The sequence below is a fragment of the Anopheles merus genome, chromosome 3R (assembly GCF_017562075.2).
Source record: "Anopheles merus strain MAF chromosome 3R, AmerM5.1, whole genome shotgun sequence".
Taxonomy (NCBI): Eukaryota; Metazoa; Arthropoda; class Insecta; order Diptera; family Culicidae; genus Anopheles; species Anopheles merus.
The window spans coordinates 47,313,860-47,330,943 of NC_054084.1; the positions used below are offsets into that span (position 1 = coordinate 47,313,860).

General features: G+C 37.7%; 1 protein-coding gene and 1 long non-coding RNA gene across 17 annotated transcripts in view; one reads left to right on the forward strand and one right to left on the reverse strand.

Moving 5' to 3' along the window:
• The window catches only part of LOC121597079 (tyrosine-protein phosphatase Lar), a 235,062-nt gene that overhangs the window by 151,062 nt on the left and 66,916 nt on the right, over positions 1-17,084 (reverse strand). For 2 of the 15 annotated variants that reach the window (XM_041922579.1, XM_041922577.1), the window contains one exon: positions 2,288-2,364. The exons of the other annotated variants lie outside the window; for them this stretch is intronic. The gene's annotated coding sequence lies outside the window, so the exon portion shown is untranslated. The remainder of the gene's footprint in view (positions 1-2,287; positions 2,365-17,084) is intronic. 15 annotated transcript variants of the gene reach the window in all.
• LOC121597081 overlaps positions 1-17,084 on the forward strand; it is a 39,323-nt gene that overhangs the window by 6,391 nt on the left and 15,848 nt on the right. For both annotated transcript variants that reach the window (XR_006005378.1, XR_006005377.1), the window contains exon 3: positions 14,659-14,713. This is a non-coding gene — a long non-coding RNA (uncharacterized LOC121597081). The remainder of the gene's footprint in view (positions 1-14,658; positions 14,714-17,084) is intronic.

The following is a 17,084-nucleotide window of genomic DNA, read 5'->3' on the forward strand; positions in this document are numbered from 1 at the left end:
ACAACAAACCAAACCGCGTAGCAGGACCAAAATTTGCAAACTTTAAAACCAATTTTAGAAATGTCCGTTTAACACCATCTGTTACGGCTTAGAATCATTAACTCGTATGGTATCCAATTTTCTAAATGAGTATACTCTTTAGTTCATTTCATATGCCTCGCATCTGCGAAGCCCCATGACGTATTATTGAGCGAGTCGAAGGCGAGCACATGATCCAAATTGCCAAGTACCCGCATCCTACTGTTGACTTCCGATGTTCTGAAACATTGAAATCTAACTTCCTATCATTTCACTTCAACCGCACATCCAAATTCATTTTCTGGCACACCTGCGTACGAACCGAATTATTCCATTTCCCATCATCCACACCATCCGTCGACACTGGGAAACCGTGGGGTAGCATTTGCAATCATACAGCTGAATAGGACGCTAAAAGTGAAACAGTTTTCACTGCACTCTACTGACGGAAGCGCGATATCAGCACCCATTAGGTGTCGACTAAATCGACTTCCGTGACTGGAATGTGATTATTTTTGGGAATCATAAACCATACCAACGGGCTCGATCATTGCACACCTGTCAGCGAGCATAGCACATAGACTATGATTTGTCCGGTTAAATCTACGTGCAGCTATTGCGTCGGCCCAATGATTTCTACCACCTCTACAGGAAAGGTTTAGAAACTAACGTTGGTTCGCCTAATTTAAGACAATTTTATGACTAGCAGTTTTCCTTCTAAAAGGGTTCACATCGTTTGTGAAGTAAATGAAGTGAATATTTCTGAACTGCTATATTGAGCATTTCCAGCTTGCAAAAGATGGACGAAGCGTTCGGCTTCTCTTGCACGTGCAGCTTGCTCACACGATTGGTACCAATAGAGCACGGCTCACTAAAGCTCAGCCAGCACTGAAACGTATATGAGAAGTAGACGTGCGTTTTTCAGGGAAAACGGTATTAATGCTTATTGGGTGCACCGGTATGAAAGTGTGTTGCCGCTTGTTCTTCTGAGTCTCGTACGTGTGAGATACACTATTGTCGGCAGTAGGATAATAATCTTTTCTTCAAATAATCGTCGCATTGCCTTGCCAGCAACATACTGATTTAGGAAAGTATGGGGTAGTATGGCCAACACATGATTGCAATTTTTCATACAATCTTATAGAAATAAGCATTTATTGCACGCCTTTTAATTAAACTGTTTTGTGTTTTAGACGTTTTCAGTTAATTAATGTTTTAAACTGTGTAAACTTTTCATGATAAAATATGTCTGCTTCCTCAGAATCCAAATGAAACGATTTCCCATACATAGGACTGACTATGCTGCTATGGTCAATAATAGAGTCACTGAAAGCAAGCCTACTAGTGTGTGGGATATGCAGGCCTTGACCGACATCGGTTGTTGTGCCAAACAAGAAAAAGGAGATGTAATCTAGGTTGCAAACTTGAGATCATTTTGGCGCTTGATTTTGTTGACATAATTTCAGCCGACAAATGTTTAGGCTTTTAGTAAAGAAATGTCCCACTTCCCATCCATTTGAAACGCATATTATTGTTTAAATTGTTTGACATGGTACAAGTTTTTTAGTTGAACTTGTACACTTGTATAGCACTTGTGCTACTACTACCGCAAAAACAAAACGCGTTTTCTTTCACCATATAATAAATAAAAGATTAAAACACATCAATATTTCTTTATTTTACTTGATTGCATTTAACACTCATTTCCATTAAAATGAAATTTTAAATAATGCATACAGAGCATAATGTGTAGTTAAACACAACCAAATGTGTATAGGTTGAAGATTCCACTTGGTCCGTTCAGTATTAGCAGTAACCAGAATTAGTCACCAAAGAAAGCGAGTCTTGGCAGTTAGCCTTAACAAGAGAGTTGTGGCAGTGATACAAGTAATTTGAAATTTTCTACACACTTTTTCCCTGTTTTGACATGTTTTGTTATCATAATCGGTACTTATTTTGGTCTGTTTAGCAAATACTGTTTCACTTAACCGCAAAACGAGAAGTGCAACCAAACAATCAGGATTGGATATGGTAATTCGCGCCTGTTACTGATAGTATTTCTGATGGGATCTTGGATTAAAGTTGAGAATATTTATTTATTCGATAAATTGGATTTTTGGAGGAAGAGGAAATATATAAAGGAAAAAATAACAACAACTACATAAAAGAATGCTGGTTACAACAACAATCGATACTCTTTGCCATGACTATACTCCGAAAATGATGATAAAGCAATCTGATACGTCCCATATACAAGATTTTTACTTACTTTTAATGGTTGACTCGATAAGATAAACACTTGCGAAAAAAATCATGCTCAGGTGATGACTGTCTAATTTAAATTACCTGCAAGTAAAATAGAAAATAAGAGATATTAAGTACACTTGGTTTTGTAAGCGCTAAGGTGTTTTTTCCTTGTTCAAATGATTGTGGTTACATTATAACATAGGAACACAATTATTACGCCCATCGATTACCATCAAGCCCTTCCGCCCATTTCAATATAAAAACCTAATCCAAACTATTGAGTTCATTAATATTACCTTTTGCAGTAAAACAATTTGTTGTAAATTGAATACCAACAGCTTATTGCCATTATCTACATATTCAGAACTAGTTTGAAGTGCTATAAAACCATCATTAAATTTCGTGTCTCAAGTGCATCACACGTAAATGCATGGAAGGAGTCGTGGACATAGCTTTTACCATCACTATGACTAGCCACTATCGTACTGCTAATTTCAGGCACCATAAATACGCCGGTGTTATAACATATTTGAATTGCCAGGCGTCTCCTTTGCACAAATTAAACACGTTGGAAGTGCTCCTGAGGCAATACCTTCCCATCCAAATATTCGCAAAACGACTACGCCGCACAGTCCTCCACTTCATGAAAACTTCAAAGGATCCCAAGGCTTGAGTGCCACTAGTATGTATTAAGTTTTTACCGCCCCGTAGGTGGGCGGACCGACCATCGTCAAATTTGCTACGCCGTCGTTAAAAATATGATATGGAGTTAGAACTGTAGCACATCGTGCAAAGCGCAAGATATCCATTTTCTGCACACGGCACCAACACACATACCATTTTTATTACCACCCAATCTTTTTCGCGCAGCAACATGATGAAAGTACATTTTTTACATAATTCTGTAAACCAGCATACAACCAGTGTTCTGTTCAACGTCTAACTCGCCCACAACCACACATGCTGCCATCATTGCGAAGGCGATCATTCTGGCCATCTGAGACAGTCACATTCACGCATTAAGTTTCAAAAGTAAACAAAAGAAGAAAAACCTTTTGCACATACTGCTACATTTCCTTTCAGCAGCATTTTATCTCGCTATTTGTCTCCAGTTTCAGCACTTTTGCTTGCTAGACTGTAAAATTGCGATGAAGATTTACCACTTCGTTCGTATTACCCGGCACGTTTCGTGCTTTCTTTTTAATTAAATTATAACTTCGCCGCTGTGAATTAGCGGTTCTAGCGGAACCACTCCCACGCATAGTGACAAAATTTTGGTTAACAACCTTAAAATTCATACGAAATTAAAACAGCATGTTGATTGATAGAAAAACCAACGTGTGTTTTACTAAAACCAATTCATAAGAAGGACAATTTCAATATGAGAAGTTTTTCATAATTTTTCACTCTGGAAAACATGGCATTAATAAATTGGTATTAGCTTAAATGAATTTGACTCGTACGACTTAATAACATGCCCGTCATGGGTTTAGGCACAGGATAGAATGTGCCCCCATACGTAGGACTGAATAACCTGCTAAGGGTGACTAACCGGCTAAGAGACTAACCTGCCAAGGGTAGAAGAACTAGAAGCTCAAATGAATTTGTTCAATATTTATTTATATTATTATATATTATAATTTGTTAATATTTATTTATTAATATTGTATCGAATATCTTGATCTTGAACAGTTTCCTACGGTTACTGCATTTGCACGAAAGGATATTTGTATATTGTGAGAAGACAAAACCAATTTTATATTCCAAAGATAGCGAATCAATAATCAGTCACGGTTTTGCTAAAAAAATGATAATTCTGTTATATACTAAGTCCATATTTATCACCCGGTGCCATCCAGTGTGCAAAAACGATTTTCTACCAATCGGTGTCGGTTCAATAAATACAGGCTTGAACATTTTCACACCGTTATATACACAGCACGTCTGCTTCACGAATTAACCGTTTCAACAAACGCACAGCTGCTACCGGCAGCATTGTTTTCAGGCTTTATTCTGATCTCTTATTTGACGGCAGCTCTCAACAATCGGACATCACATATCAGCTGCTCTGCATAAAGCGTTCTTATACACACACCCCGTAAAGTACGCATAAAAGAGCCTTTGCTACAATAATTTCAAACAAACCACTTCCTATAAATCGTTCAATCCAGCACGTCGCCGTTTCACAAACCTTTGCAAACCTATCCCAAGCGCGCCAACCACCATCGACACTAATCTTCCGGTGCTCATCGTTCCCACCTATTGCCACGTTCACTAGCACACGGTGTGCCATCGGCCTCGTCTAGGCATATACATATATATTGGCAGAAAAGTTTTCATTATTGCAAACGATAAATTTTGCCCCACGCTGCTGCTATTGCTACTGGTGTAGCTGCTGCTGGTGCTGCTGCTACTTTTACTACTACAACCGGGTTTGCTTGTGCTTTTTCTCCGCGCTTTCGATTTTAAAACCAGCCTGCTGGAAAGAAAACGGCCAAACGGCTGTGACGTTGTGGAGTAAGAATAAAAACTAAATCTCAGTGTCTCAGACTAAATAGCAAAAAAAAAAAAAACAGCAACCTTTAGACACATCGTAACGTTACTCTGCTCGGTAGCAGCAGGTATAGGTGGCCATATAAAACTTGCGCAGTATTACACTGTCTGTTGGTTGTAAGTGCAACTAGATCGTTTATTCAACATAACATTCAACGGTGCCCTTTTGGAAGTTTAGCATCGCTTTTAACCCCTCGCTCAAGACGCTTGTTCCGAAGTTGATTCATCCCTCATTATAAGCTGAAACTTGTGCACCTTATCCAAACTGTCTGTTTATTTTTCGAATTCCTCACTGCGCCACACAGGCTATGATGCATTGATTTAAATCCACATTGCATTTTTGCTAAGCGCATTCATCGTTCACGACACGGCGTGGTCTGATGGCTCCTTCAAACCTGCTCCCTGCCGCGGCATACCGCCGCATAGCACCACAACCACGACAAAACAATGAGTTTGTTAGCGCAAAGAAACGCCGTAACCAACAACAAATAGTCCGGGTCTGTAGCTCCCGGGGGCCAGAGCCAGACCTTCTTAATGGCTAGATTCAATAAGTTACCCCATCGACCGGCGTCGTGCCTAAGTGTACGAAACAAAAACACCAGCGACCAACCAACACAGCAACAACATAGTGACGCGGGAAATGTCCCGGAAAATGGGTAGCGTGAAGTTTGTAAAAACCGGAAGACCAAACACAACAGCACAACGCCCAACTGCACGTAAAAATATACACACATACGGAAGCCACACATGGTTAGAAGGGATGGTGATAGTTGCGAGGTGCAGTGGTTCCAACGCTTTGCTCGTGGAAAACTTTCTCTTTGCCTTCTCTAAATTACGCCTGTTAAAGCTGGGCGGAGGGGAGATGGGGCTAACGAATGCCTCCGAGGTTGCCTCGCTGTGCTGCGAAACACATTCGGTGCCATGAGGTAGCGTATTTACATATGCGTTACATATGTTTAAGCTTTTTCTACTTGCATTCCCCGCCCGGTCAACTTCCAACCATCCGCCACGGCAACACACTTCCAATAATCATCCTTGGGCACGTACCGGCAAATGAGCTGCACACATATACATGCATGCAACATACCAAGCACACGTCGAAGAATTTCCGAATTGAGCCGTTCGTTCCTTTGCTCGATACCGGCGCCTGCTCACCATTCCTGGGCGTATGACCAATGGTAATAAAATAGTTTTGCTGGTTATGGTTAAACTTTCTCCTGTGTACACTAAACAGTTGCAAGCAGGAGCATTCCTGATACCGGGAATGAGTTTGAGGTAAAGCTTCGCATTAAATGAACAAGCCCAATTCATCTAATTACGTATGTAAACAAAACATACAACTTTAGTGAGATGCCCGAAACCCATCTTTCATTGAGATTTGAGATATTTACCATGTTGCATGTAATATTCAATTGTGTCACGAATATTTTCGCTTCAATTCAAGAATTCATTTATAAAGCGATATTCGACATGCTAAAACCATTCATTTTGACCACCGCAGTCAACAGGTTGATAATTTACTGGCTTAAGATTTTTAAGCATTAAATGTTCGCCTAACGGTATGTACCTTGAAATGTATTACAAGATTTTTATGAAAATACTTCTTGCCTGTGTTATAGCTTGCCTATTTATAAAGGGTAAACAGCCCTATTTTAGACATAGAACGAAAACATAGCTCTGTGGGATTGGTAATTAGGAAGGAATTCCGATTGCGGGCATACTTTTACTTTGACCCATATTAAAGTTATTCAAATTTAATAACCTCGTTAAAACTAAAACTAAAAAAGTTACAAACTTATCTTTCAAACATTAACTAATAAAAAAGAATAATCCATAAGCAATAAGGCCGAAGTCATCCCTCATGAATTAAAAGAATCATTCAGTCAACATTACCTACTGAAATTTTCTTCAGCGTGTGATAATAGCAGATAATTCTGCGATTATCATCAAAGTATTGAAAGAGACAAAAAAATTCTTTATTTAACACAAATCTTCAAAGCTTTTTTTCGATCACCCTAAACAACATATACACTTCAATGTACGTGCATTAAAGGATGACAACAACATAAGGCACTCTAAAATGTTAATCTTTCAAGCCAATTTCGTTGCCAGCTTGTTGGATGCTATTTTTCAACCATTCATAAACTTATCAAACGGACTGCTCGCTGCGTACGATTTATCACCTGCTGTTTTACGCCCATCAACGGGAACATCATGTAAAATGCTTTATGATGCCGTGTCCCCATAAAAATCATCAATCAAACGAAAGCCTCCGACGTCATCGTCATAATCATCATCTTCATAATCATCAACATATTCTACTGGTTTTCAAAGGTATCTAGCATCACCACCTGGAGCTGTGTCCATTCACAATGAACCTAACCGAAGTAGGTCATTAACAGCGCAATTTACAATGTCCTGTTTACTACACTGTGTGTGTTTTTGACTTTTCACACATTTTACACTTCTTCCATAAACTTCTCTAGCAATATAAAGTATTTTTTTAATCTACTAACGAGAACCCTAGTTTGGAGACTTGGAAAATAAAATTGTTTTGATAATATTTCCTTATACGATTGAAACAGATATCGCTTGCCATACAAATTGTCGCTATTTAAATTACTTTACCATTTAAAACATACTTTTTTTACTAGCTTGTATTTTAAAAAGAAAAAAAACTCCAATACTATAGTGACTCTTGTTAGAAAAGCTTCAAGAAAACACTGAGGGCTGTATTCGCATACGGCTGTAAAATCTAAAGAGTTCGTGGGTCGTAAAAAAAACCACAACGTGCAATGCTTTTCCAGCGTTATTGTTAATAAAGCTGTTAAAATATGTAAGCTCATTTTTTTATGAAGCTTTGGTGCCTTACTCAAGGTGTCCCTTTAAAAATCAGTTTATCCCATTTGGTAAGCATAGTGTGTTGTTTTAAACATACCGGTTTATTTACATTGTCTAAGCCAATTGTAAATTTTGTAGATTGTCTAGAATGTGTAGTATGAGTATTCACTATTTACAAAAAAAATATCTATGTAAACACACTTTATTAATTACCGTCAATAAAATGATCATCGTAATGCTTAATCAGAAGTTCATATATGACAACACCACTACACATCAATATGTGCGGTTTGAATTTTATTTACCATCTTTCAAGATATTTTCCCAAACACGACAATATTAGTAGGGCCAAACATAGGTTCAGCCTGTTTCCTCCTGTCAAAAGGTTGCGTGAGAATGTCCAGTTTTTGTTTTCTCCTATACTAACACGTACTGCTTAGTATTGTTCTTTCTTTGTGCATTATTTTCATATGTTCTACATTGGTAGTATTGTTATTCGTTCGTGCCACGACGAATGACACCGTTGACATAAAAATAATGCCGTGCACATAATCGTCTTTTATGGTACGGAACACGCGTGAAAGCTCATTTCTGAGCAACTTCAGAGCTCGCCCACAAGATGAAGGTTTTACCCTTTTTCTTTTGGTGTAATTATAACAATGGTTACAGATATTTTTTTTTAAATTTCTGTGTGACCTTTTGCCTTCATTCGATATTAAAGGCAACAATTTTGTTGGTTCATTTTGGAAGGTTTCAAAGTTTTTGTTATTGAAATCAACAATGGTTTTTTTTGACTGTAAGAGTTTCATCTTTAATTTAATATTCATTGCGGTATTCTGTTCTGGCAAAAAATAGCTACTAAAGTTGTTTTTTATTCGTTTGGATTCAATTATTTGTTTGATCTAGTAGAGTAAACAATAACAAAACACTAACGAAAACATAGCATTACTGATATTCAGCAATACGCAATACTAAAATTAAGCAACCGCCAACATCCATCCAGTACGGAGCAACACAGAGAGTTTTTGTTCTCTTTTATGTGAGTGTTTGCAGATGTTTTATGGGATATTTTTTGCCCACAAATCGCATCGTTAAAAATGCTCAATGCCCTACTTCGTCCTTCGTTTCGGGAGTAAATGTTTTGTTTTACGCTTTCCGTTCATCAGCCAGGAGGAAGAAAACATCCGCGTCTGACATGGCTGTGTTTAAAAATTAACTTCGCTATTTCGCGGTAGGGTAACTTCCATAAAACTTTACTGTAACCCATGATTAATGGATGTTTTCGGGTATGTCGTACAGCTGGTTCGTACACTTTTTTCGTACAGCTGGTTACCTGTGTCAGTGTCTTTTCTCGGTACAACTCGTACGTTCTCTTATATTTACTGCTTATACCTTTCTCATTTACTTATGTTAGTAGTGGGTAACAACATCACTAGCAACACAGCATCAGCCATAGCCAAAGGTATCGTTGTTATTTCCTACATACCGATCAGTATCCTATATATCTGCTTATTTTATGACTCGAAAATTAAAAATGATTAACACGTTCTAATCGTTAAGAATCATCTTCGACATCCCTTCATTATCCACTCTTTGTGAGCCATTCGAAAAAAATTTATACTAACACCTTTAGGATAGAATGTTTCAGTGTTTGCCCATGTCAACAATACTCGATCGTTCCGCAGCTTGATTCTTTTTTGTGAGGTGTTCCATTTTACCTTCTGCAAGGAACATTTCACCGGATTGCAAAGACGCACTAAACGGACCAGCCACTACGAATACGCGACACACTGAAGAGGCAGTAAAATATCTTCATTGCTTAAGAGCTCAGTTAAATTTTGCTCCAAAGCGGACGCTTTTCTGTAGTATACGATTGGACGTTGCGTTTTTTCCTGTCGCTGTTTTTTCTTTGGTTCTGGCAAACATCCTTTTACAAAAAACCACTCTACACGAACCACTGCTTCGGATGGAATCATGTGACGGAAGCACAGCTGCTACATTCCAAACATTCCGTTAATTAAGACGAAACATTAAAAACGTTTTAATTTCTACCTAATTGCACAATCAAGAAGTAGATATAATGATAATTATTGCACAGCTTGCCTACCTTCGCTGAGTGAAGAGCTCCGGGGATCCACATCCGTAAGTAAGAAGTAAAATACAACTGGAATTTTATAGCCCACAGGAAACGGGCTTCTGGCCCTTCATTTTACTTGCGTCGCTGGATCGTTACACGACGGTACAAAAGGACACTAAGCGACATTGCTATACAGCGCTAAGAAAAGGAGTTCAAGAATTTAAGTGCAAAATGAAGTGGAAGTAATATCCCACAGAAACTCACAGGCATATGAGTAGGCCTTACGTCTAGTAAGATGGATACATTCGACGTTAAAAAGCCGTCTAACGAATCCTCCCGTAATACACATTATTTGGCAAACAGGCAATCTTTCGACGACTGGTTCGTTCTGCTACTACACATGCACGTCTACATGCACGTCTGAGTGGTTAGTACAGTGCTTTACCTTTCTCTTGATAAGGAACGCTTTTTGATGAGAAATTTTGCCCTTATTGTCATCATTTTTTTCTGCGTTCCTCTGCATTCCTGTACAAGTGACACCTTCTTCAAACTATTTTACATTCTCTTTGTTCGGTACTATACGACGACAAAGAAACCTAGAGAGCGATGCTCTGAAACGTGATCCCTTGGCGTAAGTGTAATGCAAAACTTGGCTAGATAAATTACGCCTGAATGACGGTGTTAACTCTACTGAGAATAGGCTTAGAATTTATATCGAGCCTCTTAGATTAAGATAAATGGGTTTCTACTGAATTCTTCTGCCAAACAGTGGACGACACCGATGGAATGCACAACACTGACAAGAAAAATCTTAGAGCCATCATTAGGTGAAAGAATCTTAAAAACTCTTGACATCATCTTCATCAGCGAGGCATCGTTACTAAGGGACTGCTGAAGAATTTAACTCGACCATTAGTAGGTTTTGCAACTCTATCATGATCTTAAAAGATTACTCAGCGGGACAATTATCATACCCGCAAATACATATGCTGCAAATTGAGTAGATTATATAATTATCAAAAAAAAACATTTACTTTATTTTCTCCTTTTTTAATGAATACCATGTAAACACTATTTTAAATATATGATTTTATTGCATTTGATAACCCAAATAACATAAAATAAACTTTGAACATAAACATAGCAAATGTTATCCAGTGTATTAACATTTTGAGCACATATTTCCAACTCAATTATGGATAATCGAAGATTACTCCGATACAACTGTTCTTGATCGATTTTCAAACATAACTTGAGATCAAAAGAAAACTAACGCATTATATCGGTGTTCGCTGGAATGTTTCCAATCATCTTTATGGATATTAAACGTCCTTCAATGTCGGCTTGCCCACACATTTCACGATTAATGTACATCGAATGTTTTTTTCAAAACTCATACGGACAACGTGCTAATAAGTGACTATAATCTAGAATCTTGAGTCTAGATTATTTCCTTGAGAAATGATATCTTCTAGGTTACACTACGTTTGCGGTCGAACAAAATACATGACAAGGTTGCTTAGAATTTACAGGTAAACATATTTTTATACCACAAGAAACGATATTCAGCTTCTAACCAATCATTTGCTTTGTATTAAAATCGCACTCTCGCGAAAATCAATACAGCCTGAAAAGCGCGAAAAGAGTAAATATATAGTTCAAGCAAACACCACCAAGGTAAAGCCTTTTTCAATTACTTATCCAAACTTGACACAGCGGATGCGTTCGTTTGTTTGCAATGCTGAGGTGAGGCAGGCATAATGCTCAATAACATTTAGTCTACTACTAACGCTCATGGATTTAAGGGTGGGTGTGATGTTATACTACCTAGAATAATGTTCATTTGCCTTAACCACACACGAGGACACGCAGAGCCACGTGACAGAGAAACTAAACATACACACACGCACAAACGCGTCTGTATACAAGCATACGCTTTTCCTTTTGGATACTTGCTTCTTCTTCCATGCTGACTTCATCAAATGGTTTGTCGAATTGAGCAAACCGAACCCACACAAGTTTCTGCGTTTCTAGAGAATTTAATCAAACTACCGGTACCCAAAACCATCCCAATACCGCACGTGCGTTTCATCTCTCCAGGTTTCACAGGTGCTCCCTGTCGTTTCGAATGCTAAGTGCATGAAGAGTATGCAAGACAGTATTGCCGTTGCCGATTGCCAGGCACCATTTTCAAGTATGCTCTTTTTTGCTGAACAACTTTGAGGACAAATCTATCACAACAAGACCATGCAGTGCTGACTGACGAGTGTCTACGCGCTTCCAATAATGTCAGAGACGAATGTAATAATAATACCATGAACCGTCATGCTCAACTGCTACTCGTACGGAAAGTGTTTACCGACAAAAAGATAACGGAACCATGCACAGCACGAGAGGAAACAATCAACGTGAATCGTGAGGAGCGATACCTCTTGATATCCTATAATTTTAATCAGTCTAATGGAAAATGTACTCCGATGTGTACAAACATCCGTGAGATGATGAGCACTTCGTTGGCACACGCCTTATTTCGTGAAGCATGACAAGTATATTACAACTAGATCATATTCTCTACTCTCTTGTTGGAATAAACGATTTTAGCAGGCAGCAAAATTGTGTTTATACATTTAAGAGCATATTGAAGGTTCTATTTATAATAAAACCGGAAGAAATTCAAGAAATCTCTTGTTAACTGCTTCATAGCTTAGGTGAAATTAATCTGGGGCAATCCATGGATTATAATAAAACTACCACATTTGGTTAAATAACTTTTAAAAGTTATGAAGTTCTTCATTTTATTTCTATATCTTTTATCGGAATTCTATGTCATTTTAATGCTTTTCTATATCATTGACAAGACAAAATCTGTAAACCTGTCTCGAGGTATTTATTAAAGTAGCAGCATTGATCGCAAGGAAGAGAACATCAATAATTAGCCGTTACACGCATCGATACTACACGGCGTAGATTATGTAGTAAAAGATATACACGATGTTCGATAACCGTTTGACGGCTAAGTTTTTTAAGGGGGTGGAGGCTTGAGCCAGATTTTGCCAGTTGTACTCAAGGGAACGGAGTAGCCAATCATTGACATGCGTGAAATGATTCATACTTGTGGACAATATATGCATTTGATGAAAATAAACATACCAGTGACAACTGTAACTTTATTAATTCAGCATCTTATGGATCGAACCCTCAATTCGAAGGACTGTTCTTTGGCTATACATTCATCATAATTTCGAATTCAATAATGTTGTTCCTAGAAATGACAGTGCGGTTACTGACAACATAGCAAAGCGATTTTGAGAGATGATACGAAATAGTTCTTCCAAATTATGGCTTTCATTGATACGAAGAGAGACTTCCAGTCTCTTCAGTTCAGCATTCAAGTTTTTTTCAGTTTGATTTGGATTTTGTAATGTCTCTAAGCATTAAACAATGTTAATTTTTTTTATTGTTTTAGACAGACATAAATACGCATGAAATAAAAACAATAACATATTGTCTAACATTTTATTTGAGATTTTACGAACCTTTACGGCTTTCGGGAAGATATGCAAAATGGTATTACTAAATAACTCGTAAACTCTTATTAACAAGTTCATGCCGAAACAATTTAAGCGTTAAATTGGGAAAGTCAGACAAATAATTAGGTCAGACAGGCTTTACTAAATCAATGGATCTATTTTTTGGTGAAGATAACACGCACCAACTCTATTACCATCAGAAACAATTTGAAAACAAATTTATTTCATATTTAATATAAAGGAGGACACACATTCACACCGCGTAAAAACGCAAGCAGCAGACATTTTGGAAAGACAAAACACACATTTGTTCCAAATAATATTACGTTTTAAAAATATGATTTTTAAATTATGCCTGATTATAACAGCTAGTGGATTAAAACATTTTTTTACTTTTATAATAGTAATGTTCACTAATGTCTTGTACATTAACTGCATTTATAATACTTCATGACACAAGCTTTTGTAATTCGCCCTGTTCGATTGGGAAACAATAATAACACTTGATAAATAAAATAATATTGATGTAACATAGCATCCACCTTGCTCCACCTGCTTGTTTTCGTTCCTGACCATATCAATGTGATTCTAAACCAATATTATGGTTTCATTGGCATAGAAACCAGCTGTGCGTTCTAAGCACAAACTAATGCAAATGACCTCAAGAAAATCTCCAAGGTCCCTTTATAGGAAAATCCGACAATACGATTCACGATTCTAGTCAGTTTTTTGTATGGAATTTGACAGTTGGAGGCTGAAATCATGTAAACACTCCATACAAAACCACACACAAAACTAGCCTGCAATTTTCAGTCTAGATAATTCTAGTTTGCATTTGTTGCATTTGCTGGTGTTTACATTTATCCCAAGGTGCATTAAAGATATCTGGTGATCATATCCAGAATCAAAGTGTAAGTAGTCCAGGTGATCTCATAGCATGTATTTTAAAACCAAATTTGAATATCACTTTTTGACAGGATGAGTGAAAACTTTTGTTTGAACAAGCTTTCTTGAGTCTTGACGAGTACACGAAACACTCTTAAAATATTCATTTAGAAACAGAAGCGATAAAAATCAGTCTTCTAAATTCATTCACCTTGGGATAAGCCCACCTGTATATTATACCCACTTAGATATTTGCTCAAAAACTGCTATACAATGCAAACAGCTGACAGGCTGAAATTTCAGCCTACGAACTTAAAACGGAAAGGGCCCCAATATATGTTATGTGCTTCTTTTCAAGAAATCCATATGAATGGTTCACCTTATGTTTTAATCCAGTTTTTGAATTATGAATGTAAACACATCGTAGCGTTCCATTGTTTTAATGCCACTTCAAGCTTTACAATGAAACAATTAGAAAACTTACCAAATCTTCTTTTCTTGTTTCAGATAAAACATATGACTATCTTAATCTCTTTGAGAGGGACCAAAAATATTAGATAAAGTAAGTAAGCTTGATAAACTGATCCTTTCTAAATCTGTGCCAAACTACCATATTTTCTTGTGATACATCACACTCAGCATAACAAATAATTATAGATAACCGTCGAAGATAGGAAATGTAGTTTTTCAACTGTCTTTTTTCCTGTGCTCTGTAGCCGCTCATTGCAAATAAAGAACTAAAAAAAGACATTCCAACGCGTAGTGCAAATGGTTATAAAATGAAATGTTATGTGTATATTCATAAATTACACATTTCTCTAAGTTGTGTAGGGTGTTTTCAGGCGATTTAATTTTTTCTCCCCTCAGTTGTTGTTTTTTTCTCTATTCTTTTTTAACCTGCTCGTTTCTTATCCATACAAAATATGTCCCCATGAAACTTATTATAATCGCTCGTTCGTTAGTGAACGCGTCGCATTGCAAACTCCCATGCAAAGCGCACAATTTATTCCACTCTGCCAAAGCGTGTCCTCACAGTTTTTGTACCATTCCTTTAGACCGCTCTTCTTACATCCGCTACATTGCTTTCCCCATGGTTGCGCGTAATAGAACGTATGCACACCCGGTATACCAGTTTTGTAGTTGCCCGCCCCAAGGAACTTGCGAAGCAAAAATCATCGTTGCATGAATAACTGCCGGTTCGCTTCGTGCCATGCTATTTCACATTGCATTTCTGCACTTGCTCTATGCCCGGTCAAACACGACTCGCTTCCAAGACGATTCAAATGATGCTAACGAAGCATAGAAAGTGATTGCTATTATACAAGGGGATGGTGGGGGGAGGGAGAAGAAAGATGACTATACATGCTACAGTAATTAAGCGACCAGTCCGATAGTCATGAACGAAAAACCATACCTTTGCTTACCTAACGATGGAGAAAATGTGTTCCTATTATTCCTATCGTGAAATACACCTTCTTGGGTCATAGTGCACGTTCAGCCTTAACGCATAAACTTTTATCCTTTTTTTTCGTCTCACGTTTCACTTATATTCATTACATATTGCATTTACGATGGACATAATCTACAGTAAATAAATTAAACATGAAATTTCGAAAACAATTTACATTACATATTTCCAGAAGAAGGAAAAGTTATACATGTAGGATACACACAAATATACACAACAGTAATTCATCATAATAAATCACACGGGATACTACTAATAGTTATATCAATAATACTGTTTTTATATCAGCGTTCAATGTGCCTTCCCTAAAAAGATCACTCGCTCAATTAAAAAGCATAACAAGCTAAACCTTTTGGTAACCTTGTCAAAAGTCACACTTTCGTACGGGTGGTGGTGATTCAAAGCCTATCCAGTATCAAAATCAAAAACACTTCCAAAGGCATTCCCTTTTGCTCAGAATATATGCGACAAATGGGTACCCATCGAGTAAAACCATTCGTCTTGGTAAATTCTACAAAGCCTCGAAAATCCTCCTACACCACGAAGCACATTTCCGAGCTCAAGCACCAGTGGGAGGAGAGATGAATTTACATATTTTATTTGTTGTTTGCGTATCTGTTTTAATCCAATTTCGTGAAATGTTTGCATGATAGATCCACACAAAATGGTTACATTATGCTCTGAGGTACGTCAACAAAACGGCGAACGTCCCGCAGCGAACAACGCCTACATGAGGTGGAAAAAATCTTTATGACACGACAAACCAGCTCCGCCACTGCCAATTCTACCCAGTCCAAAAATATTACAGTCGGGAGAACAAGTGTGGCTGAGGGGCACACAGCAGCGTACAAAGATTTCCCACATTCAAATCACATATGCTCATCCATCCTGCAGATTTGATCGTTTGTTTAGCTTTTTCTTGACACTTGTACTGGTTTTCTACACATGTGATCGTTTTGACAAATTGAGACACCAACAATATCGTATTTGCAGCAGAGTTAACATACTGGTAATGCTATTTAAAACTGCATCAGGATTTTTTATCAGTCTTTTACATGTGTACGATATCCAGATTGTGATTTCTTACGTCAAGATACTGCACAAAATGCAACCACGCACTAGACCCATATCCACTATCCTTAATTCAATCATCCTGCCAAAAAACGCTCTAATGCGAAGTAAAGAACAGTTTTGTGTGGTGCTGTAGAAAATGCGGCGAAAGCATCATAATTCAAACAGACATACCACACTCAAAAATTCGTTCCTTCGTGCATCCTCATTTTCATGAGTTTTATGCAAAACATGTTTATCTATTCCATCGTTGCTCCATTAGAGCATGCTTGCGACCCGCACCGCATGTACCGACGATGCTTCATGTATCGTGTTTTCGTTTGGCTTATTCGATTGCTTTCTTTGCTTGGGAGTGAAAGAAGACACATCGCAAACAACTGGGATCAACTGGAGC